A 15902-nucleotide genomic window follows, 5' to 3' on the forward strand; every position below is an offset into this window, starting at 1 on the left:
TAAGATACACAGAAACTTACTGGTACTTTGTTTTTAACACGATGACAACTGACGATAGCGGTTAACAGAATGAAGCTAAAGCAACTCACTGGCCATTGCTGGCTAGCTAGCGTTAGCTTACAGTTAGCTACAACCAACAGACACTTCTGGCGTCAGCTACTACCGGTAAGGAGTTTGCTTGTCAGGATACACAAACCTCATTACCACAAGTCTCAGAAACACTTCAAAACAAAGATATTAGAGTTGAGGAGGATACCTGAATTGCCCTCGTGAGTCCACCACTCGTCACCCAAGTCGTCTCCCATTTTCTTCAACGGGTCGTCTGTCCAATCCAAATCTGCCGCTGAGAGAGCACGTCAGGGGTGCGTTCAAAGGCATCACGTTGAAAACACACAGAGGAGAACAGCTTAAAACGTCAACACTACACGCGCTCGTTATGGTAGATGTGTGTGGGGTTGGGCCGTAGACAACTTCATAAGAACATGACTTACTTTTGTGGTAAGTCACTTTTTATTTGTCTGGCATGAGGAAGCTCCTCTTTTTGACCCTTTTTTTTCAACTACCTCTTTTACATTTCAGACTTTCAAATGCCATTGAGGCACTCCAGTTATTATGTCTTAAATAAATAATAAGTACCAGATACAAGTTTGACCAAAGTAACTACAACAGCAGCAAAAAGTGTTGAAATAAAACCAGAAAATGGCTTTGACTCTGACATATGTACAATGCTGCAAATGCTGCAGGTTTTTGTCTTCATCATGAAGCTGAGCAAGCAAAATAACCACAAACTGCGCTTGTAATGTAGGTGCTGTTAGATAGTGGCATGGAAAAAGCAGTCTGGATGCTTTTATAGCAAAAAAAAAGCTGTATTCTGCATGAAGAGTCTCTCTGAATATGCTATGCCAAAAGATGTCCATTTTGCAAAAACAGAATACTTTTACTGTTGACTGAATACTTAACGATAATCCGTCTATCATCTGCCTAAGGTACAGCCACATGATTGCAAAAAGTCAGAAGATTTACTGAGGCTTAGATGCACTAATCAACAACAGCTCACACAGAGCATATAGCATCAGTAAAAAAACAACACCAGGCAATGCCTAAACTCAGTGCTCTCTCACACACACTGAGAGAAATAAGCTATAAATGCAGCTCCTGCCATTGTAGAAGTTTGTCTTCTGTTCTATTTGCCTTTGTTTTTGTGCACATAAGAAGTTTAGATTTTCCACAATTTGCAAGCAAGGAGCTTTCCGTCTTCTTTCTTGTTTTGCTGCGTGGGTCAGTTGAAAGCTCCACCGTGTTTACACATCGTGTTTGGCGTTTAGGCAGTGGGGACATATTTTAGGAGAGAGCAGTTTATCTTAAAGGCAGTACCATCACATAGGACATGCTCCATGACTTTCCTTTTTGCCAATGTATTTGCCTTAAAATGGCTTAATATATGCTGTGTTATGGCTACTGTAAGTGGCTGTAGGTGTAACCGGGTCACTGAATCAGTATTCTTAAATTGGTAGGTTGAGGTAATCATTTTAGTTTTGCATGTATGTAACCCCATCACCTCCACCACCACCACCAGGAATAGAGGCACTTCCCTTTGCTTCAGTTACATTTGTTCTCTCGACACGTAATTATACACCTAATAAAGGATCTCTCTAAGTATAAACCTGAAAAGTTAACCTTTTTTCAAATGACATCTGCAATTACAGGATAAACCCTCATTATTTATCATAAGGTGATGTAGCCATAGAGGAAAGGAGCCGCAGCCCACTGTTCTACTAAGTGCTCCTATATAGTGTGCATTACAAAACACATATTTACATCTTCCGTCATTATGGTTTGAGCTGGGTGATGTTATTTTCCAACACACAGAAGAAAGGCAAGAGGAGAGAAAGGAGGAGGACGTGTTTGGAATACTGCCCTCTTTTCTGCAGCTGTAGCGGAGGGGAGGGACAGGTCCTCTGGGAGTAATTGCATGCTTTTTTGTGTTTCTGTCGGAATAACACATTTCTGGCTGGTAGCAGCTATGAGATGTTTGATTAAAGCTTTGCCACAAAAAAAGAACAGACTGATTACGGGGGAAATTATAAAGGGTTCAGAATGGTTATGTGGTGTAACCCTCAAAATGGGGGAAGAAAAACAAATCAAGACAGAGAAAGGAAGGATGCAGTCAACACATTGTGCTGAGGTCTGCCAACATTCAGGCAGGACAATGGACTCTAAATGGCAGCTTTGTATGTAATTAAGCATCATTCCTGTAAAACACAGGCCTCTTCCTCATTTGTCATTCTCTCTGTTCATCGTTTGGCTGCATTTTCACCAGGAACAATATGCTCTGCAAAAACACAATCCTTTTCTCGAGACCCGAGGGGAAACTTGTGCAACTTCAAAATCTGCTTTTTCAGCCAACCTGTATGTAAAAGAGAAAGTGCTCTTTAAAAAAAGGGGTAAACCGCACAGTGGGGTTTGCTATCTGAAAATCCTCATACACTGATCTCAGCCCGACATCTTTGAACATGAAGAAGAGGTTGTAAAGATAAGCTGAAAATGACCTTTGAGGGAGAGGTTGTAGTAGAGATGTGATGCTGTGCATTTGCTGGTGGAGAGTAAAATATGGAGCATATTTAACTTATTTAGAAATTCTTCAAGCCTGTTTTAAATATTAATTGACAGTTTGGGAAATAGGCATATTCACTTTCTTGCCAATAGTAAAGAGAGAAGATCAATACCACTCTCTTCTCAGTTAGATGTGAAACTATGGCCAGCAGCCGGTTACCCTGATGACTGGAAAAAGAAGAAATGTCTCTCACATAATCCCCAATAAAACCACAATAATCTCATTTTACACCTCATCTTTTGTGCAGATTAAACAAGCAAGATACGACATGTAAACTAGTGAGTTCTTTGAGGCACCATCATGTGGACTTTGTTACCTTTGGACATGGCCAGGCCAGCCGCTGCCCCCTTTCCAGTCTTTATGCAAAGCTAAATAACTAGTTGTTGGCTCCATCTTCAATTGTAACGGACAGCCCTGAGAGTCTTGGCAAGAAATAAAGTGAGCGTATGTCCCAGAATATCAAACAATTCATTTAATGTCTGAACAAACTGCCTGAGCTGATCTACACTGAGCAGACTGCTTCTGTATGTATTGTGTAAAAATCCTCCCCATCAGCATGAAAGTATTACGTTTGTGTTCGAGTCTTCCTGTAGCAACACGGGGACGACAAAAAAAAAAAAACAATGATGCAGAGAGATCTAAATAAAAACAAAGAAGTCTAGAAAGTTGTGCGGCTGCTGAAAGAGAAGATGAACGTCTCTGTAATTAAAGGCGGACAGCTGTCTCTTTGGGCCTCTGTGATTGCACACTGCGGAGCATTGGTGTTAATGTGTTTATTTTGTTGTAAGCAGCTGTTCCTCCACTTTCTCATCTTAATGATCACAAGAAGATGTGTTATTTTTGGTTGCCATTCTCCTCTTTTTACCGAGCAGGTTTTTTTTTTTTTCCATACTGTATAGTGCTGAGCATGGAGAAAGACGGGGAGGATAAAGCGAGCGAGAACGGACACAGACTAATTATGGCTTCGGCAAAGTTCAGTGCTAATTACTACACTTCCACAAAGGCTGAAATAAAAGCAAAAGTACACCTTGTCGTCTTTACCTAAGATCTGGCTGGTGACTCTTTGAATTCTCATCCTTTGTTTTACCCACTGAAGAACATACAATCCCGTTTTTCAATTCATTTGTTTTTGAGCAGCACTGAGACTGTCTGCTTTTCTTTCCAAACCAGTCTGCAGTTGTTGAGGGACTGAGGTGGCAAAGTGAGATTGTTTTATAGTCTATAAGGGTTACATGATAAATTAGATGACAGCGAATACTTTTATTACCTACCTAATTGTGTGGCAACCTTGTCTATGTCGGATGACAGTCCAAGGAGAATAGAGCATTTAAGTTATAGCCGGCTCAGTTTTAATGAGGGTTGAAAACAAAAATGATGATTCGAATGAATGTGAAACGAAATACAGTAACTGTCCTGTTGATATGCCACAGCTACAGCGGGGGTCAGCGAGGCAGTCAGTGGCTTGACAGCGAGTATGTGGCCGTGTGCAAATAAACAGGAAGTGACCTTGAGCTTTCCAAAACTTCACCACACATAACTTCCCGTGCAGGCCTCCAAGATACAACTGTATTCATGAGCATCTGGCTGAGCCTGACCTGCTTGGAGATGTGCTGCATTCTAAACACGAGGCAAATATTCATTTGTTGCTGTTGCTTTCTGTCATGTTTTTTGTCTTTCAAGGTAATGTGAAAAGATATTAAAAACACAGTATATTGGAACATGCATTATATAGATATGCTGCAACTTCTTTCTAGTACTACAAAGTCCGTATCCAGTAATAGATTTCTATGTGATGGCTGACTTTTGTCTGTAAGCATCAGTTTGTGGTCACGTGGCCACAGATGAGGTTAATAAGTGAATGCCTTCCTGTAGATGTGTCGGGATGGTAGAGGTAAGACAGAAGGTCTCTCAGAGCAGACATCGTTATGGCAAAGGTCCCAGTTACTGTCAACCTCACCAACTGTCTGACCACATGGGTCAGGCTGCACCTGATGGAAGTTTCAAGGTCACGCACTGCGAAGTGTGCCGGAGAAGAAACGACAGCCGAGAGGTTGCGTGGTGACATGTTGCCCGGTCGGTTCTTCGAATGCTGGGGCAGCTTTTCCGAACACCAAAGGGTCAGTTATGTTAACTTAGGCAGAGTTCAGCTCCTTTTCCGGACATGAAGCCACCGCTGATGCAGCACAAGAGGCGGCCGTAGCCAGGAAACATGAGGTGATGAGGTTTATCTGCCCAGCGACGGCGATGGCTGAGCCCATCGCCATCTCTCCTCCTCTTCTGCTTGAGATTAAAGGAGAGCTCCACCAATTTTACACATCAATGTCTGTCTTGTAGAGTACGACTGCATATGTGAAAAAAGTAGCATTTTGTGGCTCAAGGGAGAGCAGACAAATCACCTTCAGTGATGTCACTTGACTGACCGAATTGCCGACAGCAGACGATAATAGACAATTTCTCTGATTCTTGATCCTTTAAAAAAAAGCAAACAAAAAAACAGCCCATTGGGACAACACTGCTTTGGTGGAGTAATCTTTTGACAAAATAAATGGAGTGCGAGTAAAGTCCACATTTCCCCAGAAGAAACCAGACGAGCCACCAACCGATCATCAATCATTGTTCAATATTTTTTTCTATAAATCTTACCTTCCTGAATTACGGTCTGCTCTGGAAAAAAAATACAGGATCGTTTCTTAGAAATGTAATCTAAAACGTGTGGAAGATGTGTTGAACATATTATACTACCACAGATACCACAGAGGGTGCAAACACACACTGTAAGTCCTGCACTGATTCAACCACCGCAGCAACACTTACAAGCATTATGCGAGCTGATATGAGCGATAGCAAAGTGCCAAATTGTAATTTAAAATTTGGGGTATATGATTCCAGCACAAAGCTTTTTTAAACAAAGAAAAGCAGAGGATAAATAACAATGCTGCCATGGGCTTGTGTGCACATTTATTGTCATCATAATTGACAGCTGCTCTCAAGAGATCAAGCATTTTAATGCCAAATTTGTCGTCTTTGTCATATCCTCCTATTTCCAGCAGATGGGACAGGATATGTTCCCCTGTGTGAGACCCCTGCATGTATGGACAGCTCGTTGATGCCACAGACAGCAGAGACCCAACAGCGTGGGCAGAGTGACACGGCATCTCGTCCCCTCTCTAATTATGGTAAGTGACGAGAGTGATTGTTGTTAGCTGCAGAAGTGACAGCGTTAAGGGGCTGAAGGCCACCCACACAGCTGGGAGCTTAGCGACGCATACATATTTTTGTCTCCACACGCGCATCAGCAATGAGACGCAGAGGCGCAAAACAAGGTGAGAGGGGATTTCTGGGCACTGCACCTGTCAGATAGGACCCTGCTGCCGCTGTGGTGTTATGTGACCCTGCAGAGGAAGGCCAGGACAGTTGGAAAATGAACAAACACCTGTGCTGTTGGCTACACAGGATGAGACCTCCGTATACTGCTGTATTGGCCACTGCGTTATTAATTATCTGGATCAAATCTGACACAGAAGCTATGATCTTATTCTCAACTCTGAAAATCTGAGACCTGCACCTTTTCCTCACGACATCTGAGATTCCTGCAAAACTTTTTGGTTATTTTAATTGCTTGAAGTCTTAGGAATAATTCAGAGATTTCAAGTTTTATTATTACATAAAATAATTATGCCACAATCATTTATAGAACTTAAACTATTATTTTATTCATATATTCATATGTGTAACATTCAAGAGTCTGCCGTTGTTCTATGACAGGACAGTTGAGGTAACATGCAACAGCAGAGAGGGGGCTCTGCAGTGAACCCCAAGAGAGTGAAATCTTGTGCCATTTTTGTGTCAATGAAAGGAGATCATTGAGTGAGAAATTGTAGCCCGCTTCAACCATAAACCCCTTCCCCATTAACCGCCTATAATAACTAAACAAAGGAGAAACTCGTAACCTTCCTCATTAATCACTATTTCAGAGGAAGTTCATCAAATATCACTTTGCAAATGATCCCATGGCCTTTGTTCAATCTTTATTTTATTTTTTTAAGTGTTTGCTCATTATAACCTTAATCAAGAGGCTTTTGTGTAATTTATTTATCCTGGAAATTATGTAGAAGTGGACAAAATGTACTGTACTGAGTCCGATACACACTGTATGTATATACAGTAACAAATTGTACTGAAAAATGCTTGCCAATAACTAAAAAAAAACCCCTAAAATACTAACAGTGTTACTGTGCTTCAGAAGCAACAAATCTACAGTAGCGTCCGTGCAGGCCCATTGGCAGCCTATCAGTAGCCATCAACAGCAATTGGTTATGAATTCAGTGCGAATGTTATTGAATTAAACTTAGGCCTTGACAAGACCAAATGCCTCAAATGTATGCCTTTATCGACTGTTTGTCAACAGTGGAGGGTTGACATTTACACACATCTGATTCACTCCATTGTTACAGGCGTCTGTTCGCCTTCTCTGCAGTGAAACTATTCACCCGTGAATTCTAGCAGGATACGCTGGACTTCCTGCGTTTGTTGCTGCTAGGCTGATGTTGATTTTTGGTATTTTTAATAGATAAATAAAGCTGGCTCATCACAAAGAGTATGCTTTCAACATCTCATTTCCTCTTCAATATCAACCTTGTTTGTCCATAGGAGCTTGTGAGGGCCGATTCAGAGCTTATTCTGAAAAGTCCGTCTTGAATGAGCCAAACAAACTGCTCCAACAAGCCAACAAGTCAACAACTGCATTTGAAACACAGACTCAAGGCATCATGCATTGATCACATCAGTTCACAGTGAAGAAAAGAAAAGTTCACGGCCACAGGCAAACTCGTACTAAACGTATAACACTGAGAATGAAACATTGTGGCGAACATGAACAGAAGTGAGAGAAACAGAACTGCTGCAGTCAACAAAGCAGAACTTTTGGCAACAAGTTGTGCCGTCGACCAGCTGCAGGTTCAGGGCTTGACACAAATAGAGACGGCCTCCTGGGTTAGCTGCGCTTGTGCAGTGGTGTGATTGTGATCGAATCATTCACAGTCAAGTCCCAGTGTGTGAAAAATTTCAAAGCAAGAAAATAGTGATAATAATTGCCGTTTTTACAGAAAATAAAAAGAAATGAAGTTATCTATCAGTTGAATTCTGCTACTTGGTTTGTACAAGTGGCACCAGCGTCTCCACATGGTCAAAATATTGTTTATACACACTCAGATGGGCCATCTGTCCCTCTTGTATTTTTAATGGACGGATGTCTGGTTGTCTGTTTCCTCCTTTGATTTAAGTGACTTTTAAAACGAGAACAAATGGTGAAAACGTGTGAGTCAACAGCCATGGGTCAAAGTCGATTATTAGCTTTAATTTAATTGCAGCGCTTTTAAAAATACATGTGTTGACTGGAATGCAGTGCAAATATTTAAGCCTGAAAAGTACATGAGCTCAGATTTTAAGTGTGGCCCAGGCAACAAAACGGGATAAATCTGACACGTACTGCAAACTGGCACATGTTTGCAGAGCAGCGATGAAGAGGAACCTGCAGGGAGGAACCTTGGAGAAACACTTTGTTTCACTCTGGCAGATTAATTGTAAGACTGGCTCAGCCTGCGGTGAGGCTAAGCCCGGAAACTAACCTTGGTGAGACCGGGCTAGATAAGTTTCCATGGTATCGTCTGTCAGGCTATTTAAGCCTCCTTTATGAAACGGAATTTCCCCAAAATAACCCTGATTTGCTGGAATAAGACGGTGATCTATCGTTATGAAACAGCTCTCAGGTGTTTTCTCAGCTGCTCTTTCCAATGTCAAGAGCGAACTTCAGACGCTTTCAGCCAACACGGACGAGAAGTGCTCAGAAAAATGGCAATTTGGATATCTACAGTCCCACAGGGCTTGAGCAAACTGCTTCTGCTCATCAAGATCATGTGAAGTGATCAAATGCTCCAGGACAGTCACTAAATAAACACCGCGGTGACATCTCAGCATCTAAACATCATCAGTGAGCTCTTATTTCTTAACCTTTACACTGGAAAATGTTATTGATATTATTGATTAAAGCAGATGACCATAAGCTGTGAACAGAATTCCTCCCAGTTCATTTGAAGAGATGTTCATGCGCCTGCATTTCTGTGTACTCCTGTGTGATATTGACCACATGGTGAGTTACTGGACTGCAAGGCTTTAATATTCCCCCCCGCTGTCACTGTGCTAAATGATATAATACACTGAATGTTTAAACTTGTCAACTTTTTCTAGTCGATAGGAACGTAGCCAGGAGATATCCTCGCTTAAGATCTATATCTATCACACATCTGTAGCGTGGTGTGCAGTGGTAAATCTGTTGTGGTTCAAGATGATTTATTTCCCCAGGAGCTGGATTTGCACTGTGGTTGAAAGCCGTCTTTGACTGAAAACAGCATGGCATTAAACTTTCAGTAGCAGAAGATTATGACAGGTAAACACAATCGAATATTTCTCTGTACCTGAGATGAAGAGAGCTGCTTCACCCCAACTAACCCGTGAGCATCTGATGTATATTTGAACTAAAAGCCGACTGAGCCTGTGTAATACACCCCAAACATGAAGAGGATTTCAAAAAATGGTGAAAATGCTTACATTGTGAATTCATTTTTGGATAATAAGTTTGTAATTAATGAATAACAAATTATTTTACACATCTTATGACTAATTTAGCTCGCACAGAAAACAAAATGTTTTATGTTTAATCACCAACCTTAAGATATAATAAAATATAGATGGTACAATAAATATTAAACCAAATTTCCTTACATAATGCAGTGGCAGCAACCCATTTACTAGTAATAAACTAAAAATATCTCATAGTTGATTTCTCAAAAGGACATTACTTCCATCAATGCATAATTACCACTAATCACGATCATGAAAATGTTACAAGCCAGCGCTCTTAAGGCTACCTCCTTACCCCTCGTCCAATCCTGCACCATATACTTTATGTAAATAAGTCATCACTCATGAATGCATGAGCTTAGTGAGATAACACGCATGGGGATGATAAGACGGGGAAAGAAAGAATGAGGAGAATGCAAGAGAGGTGTAGAGAGAGAGAGAGAGGCGGGGGCAAAGCAGCAAGAGGGTAAGTGAGGATGTCCCGCAGGTAGTGAATAAAAGACGAATGCCTGGGACAGAGCGTCACAGTGTGGATATCAAAGAGATTAGTAACAGTGAATCACATGCCTCCCCTTTTCTTGTTTGTTTTCATTTCTCTTTCTGTACACACACACTGTAGCCTCCTTCTGTCCCTGAGAGCAACGTGCATTAAACTGTGAATTCCTCCACCAGATCACAGACGCACGCGGAACATTAATATGGTTGTCTTGTAGGTGCAGCCACCACAGGGAATTTGCACGGTGCAAATTAGGTTGGATCTCATCCTCAGAGAAGCTATTAGCCCCTCACTTCCTCCCTCTGCAGCTATGTGTGTGTTTGTGTGTGTGTGTGTGTGTGTGTGATGCTGGAGTGCGATGTTATCAAGGAAATCTCTCCTCCACCAGCGCATCATGTTCTCTTCACCAGAGCAGGGAAAGACTGGCTCTCATATGCGCACACATTTTCTAACTTCATCGACAGAAACAAATGCCTCGCATGGACAACATTATTAAAGCGCAGTGCTTCGTTGCTCTGTACGTCACGTAGAATAAAGAAGAGCAGCGTGCTGCTTTACACTTTGTACAGCAACAGTACGTTTACTGATCCCGGCAGAGATAGTGACTGTGAGGGACCACGCTGTGGTTTCTAAAAAGACACTCCAGAGAGGAAGATTTGTCTTGTCACTGCTCTCTGCAGGTCCTCGCAGCTTATTACCATTTTACAATCAGTCCTTGAGCAGCTGTTTCCATTGATAACAAAGTGATGTATTTGTCTGTAATTGTGGGATGATGGGAGAACCTTAACGCGTGCACACAAAGCAGACTGCTGTATGCTGATTCAGAGAGACAGCTATCTCCCCACTTTACCTGTGTAAATATTCCGTGAGTGCTATCGGAAACCGCTGCATTGAAATGTTCGGTGTCACGCAATATTTTCCCACATCAACTAAAAACTTCATCTGAGGAAATGGCCCACGAGCTCTCGCTGTCGGGAGGGGCATTTTACAAGTAGCTGCACAATAGATTATATTATTCTGCTGTTCTGCTGTCGGCAGTGATAAGAATAGGAAAGGCCCGCTGCCAGCAGAATCTGACTAGAAATGGTGCTACATCCACATAGTGTTGTCAGAATAATTGAGATACTAGCTTCAAGCCGCCCCCAGTGACTGTGGCTCTGTATCATCCTCTGATGTGCATTACCAACATTAATCTCCTACAAGCCAATAATGATTTAATATGACCTCAGATGCCAGTTGAAGATCTATTTAATAACCCGTTCTCCGCTATCACCAAAGCATCGTGGAATCAAGCCAATGACACAAAACCGTCGTGACTGGATAGATCCCTCCGAAAACGCTGGGACACTGTGCCAATCTTAAAATCTAATTCAGTTTGCTTGTCACAGAGAGGACTTTGTTGCCTTGGAAAATAGAATCCTTGATGATGTCATCAGGGTTACCTTCAAGACTGCACATTTTTTTATTAGAAAGCCTGGGTTGCGAATTGGGGCCGTTAAGTATAAAAGGTACACAGAGCCAAAGTCATGATGTCACACCTAGGCTAGCCTCTTGTCTGTGTGAAAGAGTGAAGTTTGTTCCTACAGCTTATATATTCTAAAACCTTGGTGATTTAGTTTAACAAATTGAGACAAAGATTACTTTGCGTCATTACATCACTGCGGCTTGTTTTTGTCCATATTTATACATCTATAGGCCTCATATTCAGAGCTGTGATGTTTAAACCCTGGAGGTCTAGGGCTCAGTTGTTGGCACTGTTAAAAATGTCAGTTCTGAATTAGGTTATTTCACTTCTGGAAAAGAACCCAGAGTTTCTAGTTTTAATACAGCTCCCTATTTACCAGGCAGGAGGCTCTAATGAAAGATGATGGGAAAGTAGAATTCAGTGTTTTTGAGGGTTCAGGATCTTGCTTGAAGATCAGGACATGGAATCTGTAACCCCAAATCACTGGAATGCCCCTTTAAGCAAATCCCAACAAACCCCACCGGACAGAGAGGGACATAAACAATTGCACCAAGTAATGGACTGATTTCCTCCCGAATATAAATCATCGAATCAATCGAACAATTTACACTGATGGCGAGAAAAGAAAGTGACGCGATGCACAGCGTTCACTTCCCTCTAAAAAGCAGGAAATCAGACCTCGTCTTAAAGCGGCTATAATAGCTATTTTTATAATAACAAGATCACACGACAATGTGAAAATGATTAGACACTGTGAAAGGGGGCCACTCGTAGTGATGAACCCACAGATAATTATCATCTGAATACGCAGCTCCCCTGGGCTTCACAGAGCTTTGGAGTGAGCTTCAGCTCATTGTTTAGCTCTGTGGCCCCTCAGCTTTACTGTTTTGGTTCACTCTCACTACTCTCATAGCATCATTTTTGGCCACAGCAGGCAGCTGTTTTCAGAGGAAAGGCTCTAAAAACCAAACGGCAGACAGACTCAGTTAGAGACTAGCTGGTGAACACAGCGGAGCATTTAACAGATTTTCCCTCGGGAACAGGTTGAGACCAAAAACAGAGCTAAAAGAGAGTGAATACACTCAACGGATGGTCACAAACATGACTCCAAATAAATGATAATGTTCCTTAACTGCTGGATGTGTAATAAGCAACTTGTGAACAAGTTGGCCATTTCAGCTTAAGAGGTCAATATCTAATATGTCAGCGGTGTGTTCACAAAAAATCGTTTTTTGCAGGTTTAAGCTTACTGTGCTTTTTACAGAAAAAGTGTGATCATTTTTTGGGGGAACTGGTTTTATTCAGTCGTGTTTTCTGAGGCATCACCATGAAAAATGCCTGATTTTATATATTGAGTCATATCTAACCTGAAAATACCTCCCTCCTCCTTTGGTTTAAAAGAAGGTCTTTATGGATGATAAAATATACTGTACTGCTGCACTGGCAAACTGTAACTAATCATGTCAGATTAGTTTCTTGGCTGTAAGGAGGTGCAAACGGAAGGGGAGGCTTGGCAAAGATGGTGGAGAAAAAGATTTCAGGGAACTGAGTTGGTTTTTATTTCCCCTCAGCCACAGTGGAGCAGCTTATTCACGATGCCACCAGTAGATGGAGCTGAGATCCTCTCAATGCTCCGGGGGTTGCTCTGCAGAATGTGTACATTTATGTGCGAGCGTGCGTGCGTGTGTGTGTGTGCGCACATGCCTGCTTCATGTGTGGGATTATGATCAGTGATATGTTTAAAGGCACTTAAAAGGGGTAGATGGAACTTGTCTTGTCTGAATTGTTTTGTAGTTTCTCGGTTTTCACTCCTATGAGGCCAGTCTGTCTTGTCACTTGCAGCGGTGCAGAAGTTTTCCTCTCTGAGCTGTTTGCTTTTGTTGGAGGTCAGAGTAGGACAGGACCTGATGCTCGGAGGCAGACTACTTAAAGTGGCGTCTCTTCAGGCCCCTGCGGTGAACTGGCACTTCAGACGCTGGGTTCGGGGGCTGAGTTAGGGGGATAGTTCTTCACCGTGGGACCAGAGTTGGCTTTTGAGGCAGGGTAAGCATGTCTCTCTTTTCTTTCTGCCTTTGCCTCATATTTTATCTTCCTTTCTCATGCTCGCCCCAGTGTCTCCTCTCCCCTCTCTATGTCCCTCTTAAGTTTGCCTGTCAGCCCTCTGGCCCCGAGGAGCATCTGTGCCCCTCCTCATTCCCCATATGCCCCGTGCCTTTAAGCCTGGCCCCTGGCGCTGCAGCCAATCACTTATTCATCAGCAACATGAATTAACAATCATCTATTTTCCATCACACCAACAACCTGATGGTTGATTTCACTCCTGACCTGCTTCTGGCTTAACTTGTACAGTACATCACGCAAACGGTGAGAAGCGAAAACCTCAACATGTCATCACAGAGACAGAGGAGGGACACAATGAACTGGGACCCAGAGAGCCAAATGAAAGAACACACTCTCCATACTGTTGCACTATACATAGATGCACAGTTCAGCTGAGATCAACTAATGGCTTAAACATCAGGTCTGGATCAAAAGTTTCAGTAGCTGAGTGATGATGCAGAACAGTCGATGTGAGTGAGCAGGTGAAATTGAAGATGAGGGTTGAGGCCTCTGACGTTGAGCCACTTAATGTCCTGCATGCTGTTGCTGAGGAGGAGGAGCAATGTGTTTTTTAATTCTGTAAAAATGTAATAAAAACTCAAACATCGACTGATTTGGATTTTAAATCAATCAGCCGACTGGGGGTGCGCACTTTTCACTTGAGCCAATCAGATTTTGCTGCCTCCTCTGTAAGCCAATCATCTTGTTTGCTGTCAAACGGTGAAACTGTTCCCTGTTCTGCCGCTGTCAGCTGTCATTTCACTGTCACATTTGTGCGTCCCAACACCAGTTTTGATCAGGAGCAGCTCTCCTTTGGGTCCCTCCACCGACCTCATCAAAAAATCAGCTATTGTTCTTTCACCGCCACTCGAGACCGCGATGAGGCGTATTCCTGTGCGGCTCATGGGGTGATTACCACTATAAAAGGGTGATGTCACAACGGGGTGTCATTGCCAAACACTCCTCACATATTGCTTCAGATGTTCCTGTTGTGCATGCTATGCGGACCGTTCTCATTCCCAGGTCACCAAATTCTGACGCCCTAAAGTAACTGTGACCGCTTCACAACGTTAACCCCGCATTAGAAAGGCTTTCTGGCAGGCGTCTAATACAACCCCTAAACGGTATTTTGTGTGTCTGTAAGAGTATCTGACAATCTGGGAATGAAAACTGGTTGCACTATATCAAATAAATTGATTTAATTATACTTTAAGGCCTTTTTTCATCAGTCTCCGCTGATTGAAATCAAACAATGCAATTGGTTTGGGTGTGGCTTCAGAAAGAGGGCAAAATTAACCGATTGGGTAAATGTTTTGAGGTTAGACACAGGGAACCACAATGGCCAGGTAAAAAGATTACACATACAGGGCCATCTCTGAGTGTCACGAAACATCATAGGTGACGCAAACAGACGCATGAGGAATCGGTTTCATGTGTCCCGCAGGTGCTTTTCGATAAACGGGAGCCTGTAACCTGGAAAAATTTGGTCATTGTAATTGGCTGATTGCCCTCCTTGGTGTCGCAATGATTTTGCCAGCGAGTGCAACATGTGGCCAGGAGGAAGTTACTGCTCATTTGGAGGAAGGTGAGATCCTTGTTACTCCCGTCAGTCCTTCACTGTAGCAGCAGCAGAGGATGAGTGTGTGTGTGCGTGTGTGTGTGTGTGTGTATGTATGTATTTCTCATGTTGTGGGGACATAAACTTGTTTACACAGTCACACTGTGGGTATGCCTTTTTCTTATGGGGACAAAACAAAGTCGCCATAATTATTATTAATATTTTAGGGGTGAAGACCTAGGTTAGGGTCAGAGTAAAGTTAGATTTAAGTTAATGTTAGGGTAAGAGTTAGGGTTAGACAAGTAGTGGTTAACCCCTTAACGCCGATTGTCGCGAGTTCGCATCATACCGCTTTAATCCACATTGCAGCCGCATGCATTCCTCTAATGCTACGAACCTTTTGCAAGCACTTGTTTCTGGTGAAACTACATCTGTTGTGTTGTTGTTACAATGTAATGGTTGTAAGCCAATTTTGTGGCTGTTTTGATGAAATAAATGGATTTTGAATACACAAAAAAGATGTTTTTGCTGCATTTAAGCATTGAAAAAAGTTGACCTATACTGTTTGTTTGAACCTTATTCTATTTGGTGCTATAATGTAAATAGTTGTAAACAATTTTGTGGCTTTAAGATAGATAGATAGATGCTTTATTAATCTCCAAAGAGAAGTTATGAATTTTGAAAAAAAAGTATTTTTATTGCATTTAAGCATTAATGCCTGTTGTTGCTAATTTGCATCATACCTAAATTTATATCTATTGTATGTGCTACAGAAAAATTAAGAAATTCCTCTTAATTTAGGATCAATTTGAAAGCAAAAACACAAGGAATTAATTTTTTAATATAATTCTAAATAAATCCAGGCATCAAGGGGTTAAGGTTATGTTATGGTGAGCCTCCAGGAGGGTTAGGCTCAGGGTCAGGTTTAGGGTTAGTGGTTTAGGGGGTTAGGGTTTATGTAAGTTAATGTAACATCCCCCAAAGTGATGGAAACATGACTGAGTGTGTGTGTGTAAAGAGTGAGGCAATG

This window comes from Chelmon rostratus, chromosome 13 (assembly GCF_017976325.1).
Source record: "Chelmon rostratus isolate fCheRos1 chromosome 13, fCheRos1.pri, whole genome shotgun sequence".
NCBI classification, from domain to species: domain Eukaryota; kingdom Metazoa; phylum Chordata; class Actinopteri; order Chaetodontiformes; family Chaetodontidae; genus Chelmon; species Chelmon rostratus.